Below are 1,056 nucleotides of genomic sequence, written 5' to 3'. Positions count from 1 at the left end.
TGAATCAGAAGAGGAATATCTCAGAAGGAGGGAAAATATTAATATGTTAAAGATTTCACAGGAGATTTTGAATATCGTGTTAATGGATAATGATATAATAATTACTGCTGAGGCTCCGAAGCTCATTGGTTACTCTTTTCAGACACTAGACGTTGATGATGTGGACGGAGAGACTGAGCTGGACAATGAATTCCGCTTCATCCCAGAAATGGAAGACACCTCACGTAAGTGTCACCAAATCCTTTGATGTCATGCATAGATTGTTTGTGATAGTAGTGTGGGTTTGTCAAGTCTTACAGATGTGTAGACTAGCATATTGTGGTGTTTGATAAACTTTTTTTTTTATTGAAAAGGTTGACTTTCATGCTCTCTGTCAATGACTATTTAAAGAGTATGAAGTCATAGTCCAAGGAACTCATGAGGGAGAAATAAAGTGAAAAGAAAGAAAAAATCTTTGCTTATATAAAGTAGACTTTACTGAAAGATATGTTTCACACAATTGATTATGCTTATTACTAATTATTGCAAGGCATTATGTGATTATTCTGATTCTCTAATTTCCATTTTCAAGCAGACCAAAAGGCGAAATACTTCTTTATGATTGCATGATAATTGAATTTGAATAGGAACCATGAAAAGCACACAGCAGGCTGTGAACAAATATGAAAGCTGTATGTCAAGCAGTGTACATGAGGAGAGGGCATATTTGTACATATTTGTTTTCCTGCTTAGCTTGTTATATTTGTCTGGGTATTTTTTTTGTTTGAAATAGAGCTAGAAACAGGAGTGAGGATTTCAGAACTATGTAAGATATGAATCAGTACAAGTATGTTCTTGAAGTATGCTTGGGAGTGTGATAAGTGATTCGATTGTTTTTGTTAACAGATGCATTAAAGAGGATGTTTGGTTCAAAATACATATGAACGGGCTTTTTTTAAGAATGAAAAAATTATATCTATTGTTAAGCCAAAGCAGTTTTTATGAGTTACCACTACCTTATGCACAACAAAATAAAAAGGAATTGTGATTTAGTATTAGGCATAGACAGATTTATAC

The 1,056-nt window shown here is 33.5% G+C and overlaps 1 protein-coding gene across 1 annotated transcript in view; it reads right to left on the bottom strand.

Moving 5' to 3' along the window:
- LOC119591210 (striatin-3-like) overlaps positions 1–1,056 on the bottom strand; it is a gene marked incomplete in the record, with an annotated part of 30,983 nt that overhangs the window by 12,711 nt on the left and 17,216 nt on the right.

This window comes from Penaeus monodon, chromosome 28, assembly GCF_015228065.2.
Source record: "Penaeus monodon isolate SGIC_2016 chromosome 28, NSTDA_Pmon_1, whole genome shotgun sequence".
Classification (NCBI taxonomy): Eukaryota; Metazoa; Arthropoda; class Malacostraca; order Decapoda; family Penaeidae; genus Penaeus; species Penaeus monodon.
The sequence above is the reverse complement of the archived record's forward strand: the minus strand, read 5'-3'. Positions and strand labels throughout refer to the sequence as shown.